Consider the following 20,056-nt stretch of genomic DNA (forward strand, 5'->3'; position numbering starts at 1 on the left):
AGGGCCATGCCCAAGGTAGATGTAAATGGCAGTGATGTGCAAGATGGACTGCAATGGGGACAGCCAGGCACTGGGGAACATTTACTGGGCCATTTCTATAGGCCAGGTAAGAGATGGAGACAAGATGAAAGAGGTCCCTGATGATGACCTCTAGGATGATGACATTCAACAAATAGAAAATGAAAACATCATAATAATTGTGCAATAATGCAATATTTTGATGTGACACATCCACAGGCAGACAGCACGGAAAAACAAAGAAAAGTGTCAAGGGTGATTTCACAATGCCTTCGGATTTTGGAAATAGTGGGTGGATAGGGGGAGAGTTTATCATGTCTTTTATGCAAGTCATAAATATTCCTGGCACCAATTGAAACTAAAGCCAGCAGCCTGAGTGTTTATTTAGTTTTTATGGTCCATTTATTGTCTCATATTCCCCCAGTCAAAGATAATTATTTCTTAATTAATCATACGTAAACAGTCTATATTCTTTATAAAACTGGCTCCTTAAAAGAACATTTATCAGGGCCGGCCCGGTGGCGCAAGCGGTTGAGTGCGCGCGCTCCGCTGCGGCGGCCCGGGGTTCGCTGGTTCGGATCCCGGGCGCGCACCGACGCACTGCTTGGTAAGCCATGCTGTGGCGGCGTCCCATATAAAGTGGAGGAAGATAGGCACAGATGTTAGCCCAGGGCCGTCTTCCTCAGCAAAAAAAGAGGAGGATTGGCGGATGTTAGCTCAGGGCTGATCTCCTCACAAAAAAAAAAAAAAAAAAAAAAAAAAAAAAAGAACATTTATCATAACAATTGGTCCCATATAGCCAACTGCAAATCAGCCACTTTGAGCTGGTTTTGCTCTGACTCCCGATCATTTTTGTGTTTCTGATGGTTTGTGGGCAGGGGAGAGTTGGAGGAGGCCAGAGAATGGATAACATGTGGAATTATCCATTTTTGTTATTTCCTTTCAGGAAAAATGCCTGAGAATAGAAAGAAAAGAAACCTTTGTGAGTTGGGATATTGGCAATTTGTCTTAGAGTTGGTCAAAAAGTGATTTTATTTCATCCACAAGAAAGGCTCCGTCAAGAATTTATCCAACAGAAAACAGAGGAATTTTAGGGCAGTGGAAATACTCTTATGATACTATAATGATGGATACATGCCATTATACATTTGTCCAAACGTCTAGACTCTACAACATCAGGAGTGAACCCTAATGGAAACTATTGTCTTTGGGTGATTATGATGTGTCAATGTAGGTTCATCAATTGTAACAAATGTACCAGTCTGGTGGGGGGATGTTGATAATGGGAGAGGATATGCATATGTGGGAGTATATGGGAAATCTCTGCACCTTCCTCTTAATTTTGCCGTGAATCTAAAACCGCTCTAAAAAACAAAGTTTTAAAAAAAGTTTGCTCGAGATAAAGGGTCATCACCCTATTCAATCTTGTGGAGTGGTGTTTACAAATGACCCAAAACTGCAGAAGTGGGCCAATGCTCATCTTGGTATGGATTATGTCATCATGGAAAGAATGTACTGAGTGTTTTATCTTCCTGGATTCCCAAGTAAAGATGCAATAATAGCATTTTGGCGTTGAATCAAGGAACATCTAATCATTTTGTCTAGTGATTCTTCAGTCTATTTAGAAAGTGCTGATCAGCTTTCTCTACCTCCTGTGGACAATAGCTGATTGACATACAATATAAAAGATGTAAGTGAGTCTAAAGTCAGGATAATCACCTTGGAGCCTAATCACCTTAGAGCAGCTGTTGCTGAGAGAAATCAAGAGAACTTTATCTGAGAGAACGTAAGTGAACCCCAGCCCAATATGATAAATGTTAAGTCTATAAACAATAGTAGCTTCAGCCTTCATATGGATCCTTCTCTTTGAGAACAAGGACACAAACTCCTGGACCTTCATATGCCCTGTAGCAATTAGCACAGTTTCTGGCTCTAAATAATGACAATTTTTACAAGATTTGTAAAAATATGTACTAGTCTCAGTATTTTGCATATATTAACCACTTTAACCCTATCAATAGTCTTAGAAGGTAGACTTCTATTACTGCTCCCATTTTACAGATGAGGAAATTGAGGCACGGAGATGGTAAGTGACTTAACCCAAGTTTACACAGCTAGTACGTGTAAGTGCTTAATACGTCTAAATCAACTGGGATTGAACCAAATTGTGACTTCAAAGATGAACTGAGCCAGATTTTCTCAGAACCTGTGTTACTACTTGTAGTGCCTTAGATCCAAGGAAGTGATCCCTCCCACCCACCATATCACTGAAATAAAAGTTAAGAACAAACTCATTCACCAGGCCTTCTCTGCTGCCAGCAAATCCATGGGGATTAACTGGCATTGACTGTGCCGCTGGGGACATGGTCAACCCCATTGTTCCTAGTGGAACCTTCTGTACGTCTCCTTCAAATGAAGATTTGAAGGAAATCGTATTTTCTCTCCTCTCCTTGGCCCTCTTCTTTGTATTTTCCTCTGCCGTATCTAACTTGCAGATTATTCTGAAGAGAGGAAACATGTTTCATTCACGTTTATTTTCCTAACCCTTTTGTACAAAGCAGGCAAACAATAAACACATATTAAATAAATACAAAAAATTGGAAAGATCAACAAATTCTTTCAGAGCACTAAATTCTAACTTAATTGTACAAACAAAATTTTGTAAACCATCCCATCTCACTCTTCTCTCAGAGATGAGGACACTGGAGTCCACTGGAGGGAACTGATTAGTCCAGTGCCCAGTTGGCTAAGTTGCAGGATCCTGGAAATCAGACTAATATGGACTCTTCTTTCTTCTTCTACTATCTCTCCTCCATCCTTTTTTTCTTCCCCTCCTCTCTCTCAGTGGTCATGTGCCTGATGTTGTGCTAAAGGCTCCACACGTTCATTCATTCATTTTATTCATTTATCTTTGAAACTTTGTACTCTTTTACCAACCTCTTCCTATTTCCCCCACACCTCAGCCCTTGGCAACCACTTTTCTTCTCTCTTTTTCTATAAATTTGACTTTTCTTCTTTTTTTTTTGGTTTTCACATATAAGTGATACCATGCAGTATTTGTCTTTCTCTGTCTGGCTTATTTCACTAAGCATAATGCCCCAAAATACATCTATGTTGTTACAAATGACAGAATTCCTTCTTTCTCAGGCTAAATAATATTCCATTGCGTATGTATACCATGTCTTCTTTATCCATTCATTTGTCCATGGACACTTAGGTTATTTTAACATCTTGGCTATTGTGAACAATGCTGCAATGAACATGCAGGTGCAGATATCTCTTCAATATCCTGTTTTCATTTCCTTCAGATAAGTACCCAGAAGCGGGATTGCTGGATCATATGGTAGTTCTATTTTTAATTTTTTGAGGAACCTCCATACTGTTTTCCATAGTGGCTGTACCAATTTACGTTCCCACCAACAGTGCACCAGGGTTCCCTTCTCTCCACATCCTCTCCAGCACTTGTTATTGCTTGTCTTTTTGGTAATAGCCATTCTAACATATGTTAAGTGATATCTCATCGTGGTTTTGATTTGCAATTCCCTGATTATTAGTGATGTTGAGCACCTTTTCATGTACCTGTTGGCCATTTGTATGTCATTTTTAGAAAAAATGTCTATTCATTTCTCCTGCCCATTTTTTAGTCAGATTGTTTGTTATTTTTGCTATTGAGTTGTATGAATTCTTTATATATTTTGGATATTAACCCCTTATCAGATATATGGTTTGCAAACATTTTCTCCCATTTTGTAGATTACCTTTTAATTTTATTGATAGTTTTCTTTGCTGAGCAGAAGGTTTTTAGTTTGATGTAATCTCTCTTGTTTATTTTTGCTTTTGTTGCCTTTGCTTTTGGTGTCAAATCCAAAAAATCATTGCTGAGACTGATGTCAAGGAGCTGATGTCAACATCCCCTATGTTTTCTTCTCAAAGTTTTATAGTTTCAAGTCTTCTTATGTTCAAGCCTTTAATCCACTTTGAATTGATTTTTGTGTATGTTGTAAGATATGGGTCCAGTTTCATTCTCTTGCATGTGGCTGTCCAGTTTTCCCAGCACAATTTATTGAAGAGACTATCATTTTCCCATTGTATATTCTTGGCTCTGTTATCATAAATTAATTGATTATATATGCATCGGTTTATTTCTGGGCTCTCTATTCTGTTCCATTGATCTATACATCTGTTTTTGTGCCAGTACCATACTATTTTGATTACTGTAGCTTTGTAATATAGTTTGAAATCAGGAAGTGTGATGTCCACACATATATTTAGGCCTCATAAAAACTTTGTAAACTAAGTATTTTTGCCCCCATTTTATAGATTTAGAAACTAAAAGTTTACAAAAGTTAAGAAACCCACCCAAGTCACCTAGCTAGTAAGTTACGAAGCTGGATCTTTCTAATGCCAAATCCACTGTTCTTGCCTTGTCTGCTACAAGAATGATGTGTCTTCCTGAAAGAGAAAACTGTATGGATATAGAAATGTCACCAGAATAGACTGATAAAAAGATCATCAAGATAAACAGAAAGAAAGCAAAGAGTATGCTCCTTTGTGTAAAAAAGAAAGGAAAAAAATTTAAAAATATATCTCATTGGCTTGCATATGCCAAAATATTTATAAGAATGAATCGCAAATTAATCACAGGGGCCTACTTGTTGGGAGAAGTGGAAACTGAGCAAATAGGGAGAGACTTCTGCCTGTACTTTAAAAATGCATTTTAATATTTGAAACATGTACATGGATTGTCTCTAAAAATGTTTTAAATTTAAAACAGGTTTTAAAAAGTATATGACTTTTTGCCTCGGGGCATTTTAACATGGTCTTAAATATACAGCTTTTGTAACTGTGTAATTGCATGTCAGACACACTCCATTCCATTGCTGAGCCATGCCAAATCAAAACCAGTACAGAAGCCTGAGAACTAGGTCCAGAGCTTCTGCTTTGACCAAAAAAAACTGCAGAAATTTGAGCGAGAGTCATTGTGATGCTGATTCCTCAGCCTTTAGCTGTCTGGCTGCCACAAGGTCTCCGGGTAGCTTTGTCATGTTGAAATAACCACAGTCTATGGCCAATTCTTGAGCCTTATGTGCTCATCCTTTTGAATTTTCCCTTGACCAAAAGTGGATCTGTATCACCAGAGTAGATTCACATTATCTGGGTTTACAGGAGCCTGGAATACAAAGCACAGAGCCAGCTTAGTAATTTATAATGATCCATACAACAGAAAAGCCAACACATTCTCTCCCTGTGGGCAAAGACACATGGCGATGCAACCAGTATTAACAGATTGCTTGATCCATATGTCATCAGAACAAGGCGGATGAGCTCTGTGGTGGTGAGTGGTAGGTCAAGGCTGTTGCTACCATCTCTGCAGTAGGGACATCCCTGCCACCAGGACCTGGTAGGTTATGTCTGTGAGTCTAGACACCTCTCCCCTGGTTATGGCTTGAACTGGTACCTCCAACATCCGCCCCTGGGACTCCACCTTGTTATGCTTCTGATAGATACAATCTCTCTCTGTAGGTAGGTTAAAATGTTCAGCCTGATTTCTTTTGACCTGGTGACTGTTTGACTCTTTAAGATGACTCTGCATAGTTTAGTTCTAATCATTATTTTGCTGAATTGCATGAATCTACAATGGCCAGTTTCATTTCCATTAATCTCCCATTTTAGAGTTCCTCTCTGTCAACTTCATGCCATGCCTGCCACGAACAGTCTACAGAACCCTTGTCTCCCACTCCCCGGGCTATTCCAGTCTCCTCATGCACTCTCCCTGGGGCTGACCAGTGGTAAGTGATGGCCTGCTAGAAATATTCAAGTCTGATGTCTGATGTCCAATCCTGATGCCTTTTTTCCTTCATTATGGAAAACTATATCTTCAATCCTTCTGTTTACATGGGAAAGAAAATACTTTATGTCTGTATCAAGACTGCACCTCTGTGTAAGAGTGACTTGACAGCCACATTAAGTGTTAGAGAGGGGGGATAAGGAGGAACTCTGAGGCAGTTTCCTGAGAGGGGCATTGGAGTGGCTGCAAAGCTCATCTATTGGAGGGTGGTGAAAGAGCCAAAGACAGACTTGGACAACCTCACAGTTTTACTGAGAGCTGATGCTGGAAGAGAAAATCCAAGGGAATCCAAGATCAGCAAGTCTATCCTCAGTCCTTGCAAAATTGCTCTGCCAATGGTAGGTCACTGGCATTTTCTAAAAAAAGCAAATTTCTTTGGATAGATAATATATCCAAAGTCAAAGGTACGGAAAGGTGTATGGCAATGCCAGCCGTTGAACTGTTTGCTTCTAGTACATAAGAGAAATTCAGAGGAAGAATTGAAAGAGTTGGAAACTTTTATAACAACGTGACATTGTCAACCAAGCATGAAACCAGGGGACGCCAGTCCAGGAAAAGGGGAAAGATCATTCTGGATGTTGTCAAACTAGCACGGTAAGCAGCACAGAGAGCAAGCTGCATGCAAACATGCACAAAAGGACCACATACTGTCTGAGATGGATGAGACAAAAAAATGTTGGTGCTTCCTCCCACAAGTAGTTTGAAAAGCACTGCTGTATAGTGAAAAGTCTTCTTCCTGTTCCTGTTCCTCAGCCATCCAGCTCCCTCCTGGAGGCAGTAAATGCTATTGGTCACTTGTGTATCCTTGCACAGTTCACAAACATGTGTATGTGTGTGTGAGTGGTACTCACACACACAAACAGTAGCATGCTAAATGTTCTGCTACTTGCTTTTTTATTTAATGACATAATTTGGAGATTTTTCCCTCATTTTTTCAAACAGCTACAGAATAGTCATTTGTATGGAGGTACTATCAATTATTTAACCACTTCTCGATTTTGTTTTTAGGATAATGTTGCAGTGAAAAATCTGATATATATTTTATTTCACACATGCAAATAAAATCTTTGACATTGAATAGCTGTGAGCGTTTAAAAGCAGGAAGCATGCATAGTGTGCCCATAGTAGGCATTTAATAAATGCTTGCTGAAGTAAATGAAAAATGGGAAAATTGGTGAAGCTTATGAGGGGAGATGGGCAGACAACCTATGGAGGCTTTAGTGCAGGGAGGAGTTGGCCTAGTGTGGTGGAGACCACATGAGAGGAGGGATGACCCACTGAGTGCTCAGTGCTACCTCTACAGTGCTTTCTAAGAGGGCAAGGAAGTGGTAGAACCGGGCCTTGAACTCAGGCCCCTCCTATCCCACCTTCCTGCCTCTGTAGGCTCCTGCTGGGATGCTCTGCTCCTTCCTTTCTGTTAAACTACATTGTGCTCACTCATTACTTGTTGATTTGTCTTGCATCTTTCCTGTGCTTTTTCTGCACCAGGAGACAGACTGGAAAAGTGGAGTGAGCTCAGCTTTGGTGTAGACAGAGGTCCTGGCTTCAAAGCCATCTCTAGCTATACTACTTGCGTGAGTTGCTGACCCTCTCCATTTCTTCTGTCTATAGTACAGGCTGTAGCGTGACCTCACGGAGTGAGGAGGACGAAATGAGCTGGCCCATGTAAAGTGTCTGTCCTGGTGCCTGGATGTAGTAAGCTCTCAAAGAATTTTAATCCCCCACTCTTCCGTGTCACCAGCCTAGGCACCCCATAAATGCTCACAGAACTAAATCTAATTATATTAAACAGCACAGGACATTTCTGTGTCTTTTCACCACGTAGGTGGCCGCACTCTGTCCTCTTCACATCTCCAAGATGCATTTGCTCCCAACTCTTAGTGGTTCCATTAGAATGAGAAAAACACAAGGAGCTGATTTTCCCTCAAGGAAAGACAGGCAAGACACTGAAGGAAACTGAGACTGTTGCTATTCCAGGAGCTCAATGAGAAACAGAGTCGTTAGAGCCAAGGCCTGCTGTGCAGAAAACAGGCTGAAGTGAGAGAATGGTTTGGATTCAATGACCCGAAGTGTGTGCTTCCCATTTATTTGCTGTGTTCTTACATTACCTTAACAAACACCAGCTTAGCTGCCCAAGGTACACAGGGTACACTGCATGGAAGGACCTGAACAAGTTCTAAGCTCAGTGTTAAGGCCTCCAAAAGGGCAGGGTGGGAGGGAATCACCTGGCTGACAGGCGTCTGTTGCCACTTGGCCAGTTTAGAGTTATTTTCTGGAGATTCATTCAGAGTGTGGGCTGATGGTGCCCTGGCCGGCTGTGGAGCTCCTGTTACACTGAGCCCGTGAGCTCTTCTTAGTCCAAGTGCACTCAGATGCTCACAACAGGCACTTAAACAGCACTTGCTGGATGAATGTAAATGTGTCTCTACAATCTCCTGTAGCATTAATTAGCAGTTTTCTGGCCTTTGCTATAATATACTTACTGCTCAGCAACAGTCCAGCACAGGTCAGGAACCTGCTTAATGGCCATTACCGAACAGAAATTGAAACCAGGGATCCCTGCCTTTTGTTATAAGCAATTTAACTCCCTCTACCTCTCATGAAAGGGATATTTTTGAAATTAAAGGTGCACTAACACCCCTAGAAAAAGGTATTTTGTTTTTTCCTTGAATACTGAGAACTATCTAGCTCCTCAGGCCAATGTGGGCATGATCTCTTTGTTAGTCTTTTGCTAGTACCCATGCAAAAAAAAAGTCAAAGTCGCTAATGCCAATATGTGTCCTTGGCTATTGAAAGAGACTGATAAAATATGATGATCTATGGATGAAGAAGAGGATCTGTCCTTTCCAGGAGGACCAAGTAGAGCTCATAGGGATGCTAAACTTTTCAACTGAGCCCTGAACTGTCATCCACCATCCACCATCCACCCGTGCATCCATCCATCCTTCCATCCACTCAGTTATTTAACATGTAAGGAACATCTGCTAAATGCCAGAAACTGCACTAAGGGATGAAGGATGAAGACGTCATGGTCCCTGTCTTTAAGCTTCTACATATGAGCATCCTCCCCAAGAAACCACCCCAGATGATCCAGGAATGACAGGAGGCCACCTGAATTCAGTGCAAGGAATCAGCAATGAGACAAGAGAAGGCCTGACGGATGATAGATACAAGAATAGCTATTTTCCTCAAGACTTTTGTGAGGTTACAAGTTTGCTGGGCCCTCTCCCTTTTTGTATAATAACACTAGTCAGAGCCTGCTTGCTTGATTCATTCTTGTTGATTCCTGGCTCTCAAGCCAAGGCTTCAGCTTAAGTAATGCCTAGCATTTGATAAACACGAGGAGCATGGGAATCATGTCTTCTAGAATGCCAAGCATATTGCTAAATAAATGTATAATGAATAGATGCCTGTCTGGCTTGTTATAGTTTTGGTATAATCTTTGTTAGGTTCCATGAGTATAGAGTAGAAACAAGAGACTCTAGCAGGAATGCTGGTCACTCCTCCCCCTGTCATTTCCTCTGCATCCATACCCACCTCCTAGAGAACCTCTTCCTTAAGACTCAATCCCAGTATCAAGGGCTCCACAAGCCTGGCCATAGCTGACTGCACCAGGTCAAGCTGGGACAACCTCTGTCTCTCCTCTGAACTTAAAAAAAGAACTCATGGGTTAAGTAGATTAATCAGTGTTCAGTGCTTCAACCAGAAGACGGGGTTGTAGCAACTTTGGGGGCTGCTCTGGTTTACACGATAGATACATGAGCAGAGAAACTCATCCATGATAGAGAAGAATGAAGCAGAGAAGAGAAACTATCTCACAACTCTGTAGGTCCTATGACACCCAGCTATGATGGTGGTCACTGGGTTCTGAGTTATGCTTTTATCTTTATAACTCTCTTTCTAAAATTTAAGCTGGTTTGGGTGGACTTCTAATACTTATAACCAAAGGATAACTGGACCAATATAGAGAGAAGAAAGGTCTAGGTCCTTATTAGGAATAAGTCAAGATGAAAGTCTATTTACCAAAGGAACATAGAATGTGGAGGTCAGGATGCCTCAGTCTGTGAAGATTCAATAATCCAGTAGAAATGGGGAAAGACATGACCTCAACAGCAGCTTTTGCTTCAGTTTCTAGATGTTTTGAATCTAAGGCATTTGGTCCATTTCTGCTTCCCTGAAGACACATTTGGCATCAAATCATTGTGTTATCTTCATCTATAGCTATTCCAGGGGTTGGTATCATGTCTTTACGACTTTATAGCAGCACGGTCCAATAGAACTTTCTGTGTGATAGGAATGTTCCATAGATGTGCTGTCCAATAAGGAAGCCACAAGCCACATGTGACTACTGAGCACTTGGAATGTGGCTAGTGTGATTAAGGAACTGAATTTTTAATTGTATTTAATTTTAATGAATTTAAATGTAAACGTAGATAGTCAAATGTGGCACTCTAGTAGTTACTGTATTGGATAGAGTAACTTCAGAATATATTCCCAAATCTCAACACTTTTTGCTGTCGACGCACTACAACCTCCTGTAACAGCCACCCAGGGGTTCCCCAAGCTCTTGACTCTCCATAAGGTCATTCTTCACAGAGCTGCTGGAGAGATCTTTAAAAATACAAATCAGATTTGAACTTCTATTCAAAATCCTCCTATGGTTTGTATTTAAATTTAGAATGAAATCTAGACATGTTCTGTAGCCTGTAAAGGCCAACCTGATCTGGCACTTGTTTACTTTTCCTGCCTTTTCCTCTCCCAATTCTGCTACCATTCTGTCCCATATTCACAATCCTCCAGCCTCACTGGCTTCTTCTGTCCCCTGAACACCCCAGTGTCACCATCAGCTCAGGATCTTGATTTAATCCCTTTTCTGCTTGAATATTTTCTCCCAGATCTTGCTGTGGATGGCTCTTTCTCATCAGTCGGATCTCAGTTCACATGTTATCTTACCTGATCATCTTGGCTAAAAAAGCTTCTACAACACTATAATGGATCCTTACTTCTTGTTTTTTTAACCCTGTTTCATTTTTATTCATACGACTATCACTTCCTGAATTTATTTCATGTATATTTATCAGTTTGACTGTCTATCCACCCACTCGCCCATCCATCCATCCATCCACCCATCCACCCATCCATCATTTGCCTCTGTATCCCCCCACAAAAATGTAAGTCCTTAAGGCAAGTGGATTTGCCTGTCTTAGTCATGTCTATAGCCCCAGAGCCTACAACACCGTCTGGTACATAGTAGGCATTCCAAAATATTGATTGGTGGATAGAATGACCGCTCACTCAGGATTTGGAATCCTTGGGTGTGGCCCTCCCAAGGCTCTGCAGTTGTCTCCATCTCGGTTAGTAATGGCATCATCTTGGTAATTGTTCAGGTCCACCACATTAGTGTCATCCTTGACTCCTTGCTTTCTCTCCCCTCACATCCTATCCGTCAGCAAATCCTGCTGGTTCAAATGACCTCTTCTCACTACCTGTGCTGCTACTTCCTGATCTAAACCACTATCATCTCTTGATCAGATCACAGTAGGCCTTTCCTAACTTTCCCTGCTAACCTTGGACCCTTCATTCTAACCTAAACAGAATGATTCTGTTAAAACATAAATCAAATCGTGTCACTCATTTGCTCAAAACACTCCAGTGCCTTCTCATTTTACTCAGAGTAAAAGCCAAAGTTACCTTAGAGAGACCCAAAGGCCCTACACCATCCAACCCCATCACCTCTCTGACTTCACATTTAATATCTGACCTCACTATAACAATGCTCTCTTTTCTGGCTCCACTTACACCACCCTGGCTTCCTGGCACAATGAAGATGCCAGGCATACCCCACTTTGGGTATTTTGCCCGTGCTGCTTTTTTTAACTGGAAGCGTCTACCCAAATCATCTCTAGTCCCTTCCCACTTTATTTTCCACTATAGCACTTCACATCTTTTAATATACTACATGATTTTCCATTTGTGCTGTTCATTTTTCTCCTGTTTCCCTAGCATGTAAACTCTATGAGGGCAGAGACTTTTGCTTGTTATTTTGTTTGTTTTATTCACTCTTGTATCCCCAGTACCTAAAACAGTGCTACCTTGCAGAAATCAATTAATATTTGTTGAATGAATGATAAAATGAGTGACACATGACAGCCAGAAATTTAAGTAGTTAAGGTGATTTAAATACTAAATGAGATTTAACTTTCTAGATAAAGTGAATTGATTTTCAAGATAGATGGAGGTCACATAAATTAAATAAGTTCTAACGGATTGGCCTACCTAAAGATTTATGTCCCAAAGCCTTGAAGTCACTGAAAGACCAAACTGATTGATCCAATTATCCAGTTTCAGAGCAAATATTCTCCTTAATCATGGTCATTTAACACTGATGGCTTATCAGACTCCTTTGGCTAACATATAACGTGTCAGTCAGCTGGCCACAAATGCAGGGAAGAAGAGAACTCTGTAAATAAGTCAAGAAAGGGAATTAAAAATCTCCTCTGTCAGGATTTTCTTGTGAGCATTGTTTACAAACTGTGAGATCTTTAGAGCTGCTTGCCACCTGGGAGATGACACTAGGGGGCCAAAAAGAATCAAAAGGGGTGCCGAGAAAATGTGTGTGTTGCTCCAGGATAGGAATCAGTATTCAGACTGCTCCACTCCAAGAAAAAGGCCCCTGTAAGTGGAGATGGAACTGCAAATACCTCAATAAAGTATAGGTCAGTGTCAAGGAGACAGAGGAAATGCAGGCTAGACCCATAGCTGTATTGCTAGCCTGTCATATCACCTCAGTTGTACCAACACTGCAATACCTACCCTCAGCCTTCTTAGATGAAGTTAACAATAAAGCAAGCAATAGTGGCATGATGTTTTCCATTTAAAGAAAATAAATCAAGGACATGGAGAGGCCAAGAAGTTTAGTTTTATGAAATCTACTTAGTTTATGTGGTAGATCAGTCACAGAAAAACCTCTCATTCACATCTGTCAATCCCCAAACCTCTAACTCATCCATGAGTTCCAATGAACTGAAGTGTCCATATTTTGACTCTAAGTGAGCATCCAAATAAGCCACTGGCTTTCTTGGACCCACCATGCATTCCAGCTCTCCATTAGGAAGGAAAAAGAGAGAAAACAAATGTTCCCTAGGAATTGATGATCTTGTAAAGCAATTTGTGGTCTGGCTCTATTCTTTCAGATTTTTACTTACTTGTTCAGCAAATATGTATTGAGTATCTATTGTGTGCAAAGACCTATTCTTGGGATTGGATCTACAAGGACAAAGAAAGGACAGGAGTATGGTGGTGCAGTCCAACATGTAAACAGTAAAGGTAGAACAACAGCTCCTTGTGGTTGAACACTTACACCGGAGAGCCATCCTATCTGAGGAGTGGTTTCTAAAACCAGAAAATATGATTCAAAATAAAAATTATCTTGAAATCCCCTAAGAAACACCACATTAAGGACTAACTTACAACTTCTCAATAAGTCCAAAGCAGCCAGTTTTTCCACCAGAGAGCTGTTCCTTGGCTGAACACCAGAGAAGTAGTTGGCTTTTGTTTAGGGGTCATGTGGAATACAAAATACAAGTCTTCAAACAGCAAAAATCCCAGTCAACAGAAGATTCTCACAGAATAAGGGTCACATGAGAACTGAGACCAGCTTGGGACAGACACTAATTAAGGAGAATGGGCTACAGAATCCCCAAATTATGTAGCTTAATGTTGATCTCTCTCATTCTATCATTCTCTCTCTCTCTCTCTGCCTCCCCTCCGCCCCCATTCTATTTTGGCTAAACACATATACTTGAATATGAGCAAGTCCGATGACTGATTAAAGCAACTGGATGTTACCATGTGTCAAATGCTTTGTATATTTTTGTAATACTCAGAATAGATGTTCAATTTATATGTTATTATGTCCAAAAGATGAGACACAGAGAAGTTAGATAACTTGGTCAGAATCACACAGCAAGTCAGCAAAAGTCCTTGTATCAGTCACAGGTGACACAATAAAATTGAAGATTTGAGGATAGTCTAATAAAAGAATTACTTTCAAAGGTGTGAGCAGAGTGTAGTGAAATACAATGGATAGTGCAACATCCTGGATCTAGTCACAGAACTGGTGTTACCACCTCTCAGCCTAAAGGAGCGAGGGGAAGGTAGTGGTCACAGAAGCATGGGAGAGAGAATGTTGACAGGGCTGCTGATAGGAGGCATGGTTGTAGATTGAGGGATGTGGTTGTAAATGAGGATGCAGCCAGTCTAGGTGACAAAGTATGGAGGGAGCCAGGGAATACGTGCTCCCCAACTTCTCTCCACTCTCAGTCCACTGCCTCTTTGCAAGGTTCTCCATTAACTGAATTAATCAAAAAGCAGAGGGCAAGAGAACCTGTTGATATAGCCCATACTGTCAGTCTTCTGGGACACCGAAGAGGGTGGATGGTGAATCAGGGGGGAAAAATGGAAGCTAACCAACACAATTCTCTGCCAGAGAGTAAGTAATTCCTTCAAGTCAGTGACAGCAGTATCTGACTCATCTTCACCCTCCACCAAACAATGACTGTCACGTCATAAATAATCAATGAACAAATATATTAAAACATTTTCCTCTACACTCTTCTCTCTCCAAGATCTCAGGCCAAAAGTGAAGGTAGCCTTGCCAGCCAACTGTGGGGCAGCTAGTGATGATCTAATAAGAGAAAGTGTTGTACACTTCTCTGCCCCTCACTACAGTTTGGGTGGTGTGAGTGGAGAACATTCTAGAGCAGGATTCCCTCTTATAAAGACTCCATGTTTCTTACCCTTTTTCAGTTGGCCTGGAGGCTGGGAACAGGGAGGGTGGAGTGTTTCTTTTTCTGGGGATGCTTCCAAGCCATTTTGTAGAGCATCAGCAACTTTAATTTGGGTCATAACCAAAGCTGGAGAACCAAGCTATTCAGTGAACTTCTTTACAAGATGTTGAAAAAAAAAAACTCACTGTTTTTCAACTGACCAAAATCGTTGTCAGAAGTATTTCATATTTGAATCATATTCACGATAAAAGTGTGGCAGAAGATGGCTGTATATTTGTTCCTTCAATTGGTACTTATTAACTGTCTATCAAGTGCCCTGGTACCATAAACAGTCAGTTAGAGAGGACATTAGGAATGAATAGATACAGTTTAAAGGCTAAAACCAATCATGAATTTTTTTCTCCTCAAGGCCCCTCCCAAAATTCAATGTCTCAAAAACAGATCACTCCTACTCTGAGGAGGTCGTCTTGCTCTAGTTGGAGTATTTGTTTCTTGCAGACCTTTCATATGGTTGTTGATGGTCTTTTAACCACAAGCAGCTGAGATCTCACTATTTGTTAAAATTTCTCCGGACACATTTGCACAAAAAGAGAATGTGTTATGGAATCTTCAGCCTTGAAGGTCCTGGGAGGTCATCTGGTATGTTCCTCTGTCTTTTGTACTCAGCCGTTCCCATACTAGCTGATGGGAATCTTCCCGAGGGTGAGGACCATGAAGAAGAGAAACCGTCTTCTGTTCGAATTTGCCTTACCTTGCTCTAAGAAAGCAAGCTGCTCTCCTTGAAACTTGCCTGTTCAGAATTAAAAATGGAAAGTACAATAGTTTAATACATTTTATGACCTTCATGTTTTATTAAATTTCATAAAGGCATTCCATTCAAAAGAGGGTCAGATTTTAAATTAAGTCTCTACAACAAATATTTAAACTCAGATTTAATAAAAAAAGTTATTGTGTATTCATGCAATTGCAATTGATTATAAAAGACTTAGGGATTGAAATTTTAAAAGGGTAATAGATATTGTATATGGATAATAATGTTTAACAGGATACTGAATTTGGTATTTATTTGGCCTATTTTATGTACATTTTGAACATTTATGGAACAATGGCAATTGTTTTCAGATACAATTGCTTCACACACAGAAGGGGCATTATAAATATCGATTTAAAGAAAGTGTGGATTATATGCGTGAAAAAATCAGAAAGCTTTACACTATTTTTTTTGTTATGAGCACTAATACACTTTAATTAATTCAATGTAATTGAATAGAGAGTATAATTTTTTCTAGCATTGTAACTAGCTTTGAAGGAGTTGTGTGAAATGTTCATGCATCCTTAAGGAGCTACGGAAATTCTAAGGAGCTATGTGAAATGTTCATGCTATCCTTAAGGAATTATGGAAATCCTAAAGAGCTATGTGAAATGTTTATGCATCCTTAAGGAACTGAGAATTGACATGGAAAGGCATGGTCTATACAAACATATAACATTGAGAGAACAAGAAAAAAGAGATACCTGGCTCTGTTCCAGTTCTCAGGGGAGATGGAATGGTTAGATAAGCCTTTATGGAGGAAGTAAAATTGAGGCAGCTATCGAATAACTTCCAAAGGGGCATATAATATGTTCTCCCATTTTGTCATAACAGGCATTTAGAGATTGTCACAGGATTCGCCAAATATTCTCAGTAAGACGGTATATAAAGGCTACTTAAAGAAATTAAACTTTCTCCTCCATACCAGTATTTCTCTCTATTGAAATTTTCTCTTTAGTTTTGTTTCCAGAAGTTACACTATGTGATGCCTAGATATGACATTTTTGTATTTTCCCACTTATGGCTCACTGAGCTTTTTAATCTGTGGATTGGTATCTTTCATTAGTATTGGAAAGTTCTTGGCCTTTTTTCCCCCAAATATTGTTTCTTTCCTATTCCTTCTCTTTTCTTCTCCTAGGATTGCAATTACATATATATCAGCTAGTTTAATTTGTCTCACACATTTCTTTCTGTTCTCTTCTTTTTATTGTTTTTTTCTTCCTGTGCTTCAGTTTGGGTATTTTCTAACAAACTCCCTTAAGGTTCAATAATTCTATCTTCTGTTGTGTCAAGTCTGCTGTTAAACCCATCCAATTTCAGATATTGCTTTTTGTACTTCTAGAATGTTCATTTAATTACTTTTTAAAATAGATTCTAATTCTCTGTTGAAATATTTTATCTTATCCATTTCCTCCACTTTTTTCCCTCTATTTTCTTTAACAGTTTTTTGAAGTCTTTGTTAATTCCAAAATCTAGATTATCTCTGGATTTGCTTCTGTTAACTGTCTTATCTCTCTGTTGTTAATTATTTTTTTTCATTTCATTTTATGTTGAGTGAACTTTGATGGTATGCCGACCATTTTAAATAATGTTTTACAGAGGCTTTGGATAGTTATTTTCTTCTAAAAGGAGTTGATTTTTATTCCGGTAGGTGGTTAAATTACTGGTGAATCCTCTTGATTCTTTTCAGGCCTGGTCAAAGCTTTGTTAAAGTAGATCTGTTTCAGTTTATTTTTTCTTATTCTCAGGACATGGTACTTACTTCTACAGTGTGGCCTTTTTAGGATCTCTAACAGTCCAAGGTGTTTCCCAAAGTACCTCTACTCTGGCTGTCCCCTATGGGATTTCTGTAATCTCTGATTATCTTTCAATTTCTCAGCATTTGCTATCTTCTAGGCTTCCTATAGTCTCATATTGCACTTGCACAGGCCAGAAGTTGGCCTAGGACCTGAAGGATATTTCTACACCGATTTTTGAAATGTTCTGTCTGTGGTTTATTCTTCTCTGTCCCTCTGCTCCAAAATCTAGTTACATTAGCAGGCCCAGACTCTGATTTTGCTTTCTTTGCCCATTAACTACTCATTGCTTGGGCTTCTCTTCTCTGCGTCAGAGCCTAGAAAACATCCCCAGGGAGAAAGTCTGAGTAGATGTGGGTATCATTTCCTATGCCTTCATTCTCTTAAAGAACACAGCATTTCATTTGGTTCCTCCTCAATAACTGCAAATAGTTATTTGATATGATTTATCCAGGTTTTATAGTTATGTGGTGGGCAGGTGAGTCTAGTACCAGTTACTCTGTCATGGCTGGAGTCTCCCTACTGAAGAGAAATTCAAACTCATATACACACTTGCATAACATACAGGTTTACTTGTATACTCACACAGATATGTGTGTAAACATATGTATACAGGTTTGTGTGTAGATATATATATATGTGAATGTGTGTATATATATCTATATACATGTGTCTATCACGTGCATACAAGTTTACTTGTACATAGACACACATCATGTGAATGAGTGTATATATATATCTATATACATCTATCTATTACATACTTACAAGTTTACTTGTACATATACACGCGTATGACTATTACTATGCACACACACACACACATACATGATTGAGGTTTAATTCATGCAGCTAGAGTTGGCTTTGGGTGGTTAGAAAGTAGAGATTTGCCTCCCTACTGCCAGATAATCTATTGGAGATTTGTTTGGTTAACTGAGAATTCTTGAGGGGGTTAATTCAGTCATTGACTCCTTTCTGTGAATTCCTTGAACTAGGCTCTCCTTCTAGCAAAGTCTCACATGGGTAAATGCTTGAACTGGCATTCCAGAATGTCAGTGTCTCACCCAATCAAATTGTCTATCTTAAAAAGGAATTAGTCTCTTCCTGGTATTCCTCACTCCACAAAATACATGGCTCCTTGCTGTACTAAGTATTGGCTACTAATTGAGATGTTCTGAGTGGCTTTCTGAAGACTCAACTCCATCCCTCTGCTTTGGTTTCAGGCACAAGCAGCAAGCTTTCTTTTAATTTTTTCCAAAAACAAGAGACTATTGCTCACTCAAGTGGGGTGAAGGCAAAAAACAATAACTAACATTCAGACAGAAAAAAAAGCCAGAATAAAGCAAAAGTGAATGACAGTCCTGGGCAACTTTTGATTCAGAGGTTTTTAATTTTGATGTCCCCTGTCCTCTACAACTAATTTTGTCCAGTCATGATAGAGTCCACAGCTCTTCAGTGCACTTCCCATTTTCTCCTCTAATCCTCAATTCTCAACTCTTAATTTGAGGTGACAGTGACCAATGACGATAAGCTAAAAGTTGCTTCCCTTGGAGACACTTGTATTTTAACAAGGGGTCTAAACCTTGAACTAGCGAAGCAAAACTCTAAAGGTGATGTTCCTAGCGTTAGAGAGTAAATGGGAGAGGATTAGTCAGTGCTTGGGGTGAGGCAGAAACGTCTTTGTGCATTCCTGAAGCAATTCACCACAGTTAGATGCCTGAGGAATTGAGAACACAAGATTGCTAAAATCTGAACATTCTGCCCTTGATCTAGGCACCTTGAAGATGAGGATATTACCAAGCTCAGAGCGAGGGGGGATCAGACAAGGGGACTTTGTGAAAGTAAAAGAAGATGGAACTTCCTGAGGTGCTCATTCTTTTGAGATGTTTTTTAAAAAGGTAGATAAAATGAGTGTCCTGATCAAAGTTTAGTGTAACAAAGCTGTTTATATGTCCTAGAAAGCTGTACACGGTAACAAAACTCATTCTCCATACAGCAGTCAAACTTATCTTTTAAAAATGTAAATCATGCCATGCCTTTTGGCAGCTTATAACCTTTCAGTGTTTTCCTGTTGTGTAGAGACTGGACTCTAAGTCCCTCTGTGATCTGGTCTCTGCCGTCTTCTCCCTCTCCAAACTCCAGCTAGGCTAACCTTCTGTTTCATAAAGAAGCCCAGCTTGTTCCTGTCTTGGGACCTTTCAACTTTTTGTTTTCAGTTCCTGAACGGCTCTTCCCTCAGGTCTCTGTTCCTTCTTGTCATTGAAGACTCAATTCCAATGTCACCTTCTCAGAGAGGCTTCTATGATCCATTGCACTCCATTACACTCCCCAGGCTGCATTTTTCTTCAGCAATACCTTGGTTATTTGTGTTTGTATCTGAGCCCTCCCTTCCCCATGAGAATACTCTCTTTGAAGGCATTGACCATTTTTGTCCTGATTACCGCTGTATGTTTGACTGCCAGAATGGTGACCAGCTCAGGGCAGGTTTCCAATAAAGTATGTTGAACTGAGAAATTAAAGAATCAATGAACACATAGCTCACTCTGGTATATTTACAAGAATTTCGTTCATGGATTCATAAAATTCCTAAACTGAGAGGCCTACAGAAAGCCTCTAGTTCGATTTCCACTTAATGAAGCTCCCTTACCTCTACAGCATTCTTGATAGCTGTTTCTGCTTAAAACAACAACTTTATGCAACAGTCCGTTTGGCTCAGGATAGCCTTCCTAGTCCCTGACACAATGCATACTGACTTTCATTTACTGCACAATTTCCACACGTTCATCTGGATTCT

This window comes from Diceros bicornis, chromosome 16 (genome assembly GCF_020826845.1).
Source record: "Diceros bicornis minor isolate mBicDic1 chromosome 16, mDicBic1.mat.cur, whole genome shotgun sequence".
NCBI lineage: Eukaryota > Metazoa > Chordata > Mammalia > Perissodactyla > Rhinocerotidae > Diceros > Diceros bicornis.